Here is a 1,070-nt window from a genome sequence, read left to right on the forward strand (position 1 = left end):
GTCACAGAACAGAACATCCTGATATCAACTCAAATAGGGAAATCACAAAAACAAATTAAGATTAATTTTTAAAAAGAAAAAAAACGCTCAAAACAGGGAATCATTGAAGTCAATATATAAAAGATTACAATAATAAAAAAGAGGGACTAAATACAGGAGGCATAGAACTGACATGTGGAGAGGAAAACAAGGTGATATAGGACAATACAAGTTAGGTTTTTACTTAGAAAAATAGGGGTAAATATTAAGGTAACCACAAAGAGGTATAACAATTCCATAACTCAATATAAAAACCAAGAAAAACATAATGACTCAGCAAACATAAATTCAACTACTATGAAAATGAGGAACACACACATTACAAAGAAAAACATCTTAGCACAAAAAAGTAAGTGGAAAAATGAAATTGTCAACAACACACACAAAAAGGCATCAAAATGACAGCACTAAACACATACTTATCTATAATTACGCTGAATGTAAATGGACTAAATGCACCAATAAAGAGACAGAGAGTCTCAGACTGGATAAAGAAACACGATCTGTCTATATGCTGCCTACAAGAGACACACCTTAGACTTAGAGACACAAACAAATTAAAACTCAAAGGATGGAAAAAAATATATCAAGCAAACAATAAGCAAAAAAGAGCAAGAGTAGCAATATTAATTCCTGACAAAATAGAATTTAAAGTTAAATCCACCACAAAGGATAAAGGACACTACATAATGATTAAAGGGACAATTGACCAAGAAGATGTAACCATATTAAATATTTATCCACCCAATGACAGGGCTGCAAGATACATAAAACAAACTTTTAACAGAACTGAAAAGTGAGATAGACACCTCCACAATTATAGTAGGAGACCTCAACACACCGCTTTCGAAGAAGGACAGGACTTCCAGTAAGAAGCTCAACAGAGACACGGAAGACCTAATTGCTACAATCAACCAACTTGACCTCATAGACTTATACAGAACACTCCACCCAACAGCTGCAAAGTATACTTTTTTTTCTAGCACACATGGAACATTTTCTAGAAGAGATAAAAATACTACATCATAAAA

This window comes from Elephas maximus, chromosome 3, assembly GCF_024166365.1.
Source record: "Elephas maximus indicus isolate mEleMax1 chromosome 3, mEleMax1 primary haplotype, whole genome shotgun sequence".
NCBI classification, from domain to species: Eukaryota; Metazoa; Chordata; class Mammalia; order Proboscidea; family Elephantidae; genus Elephas; species Elephas maximus.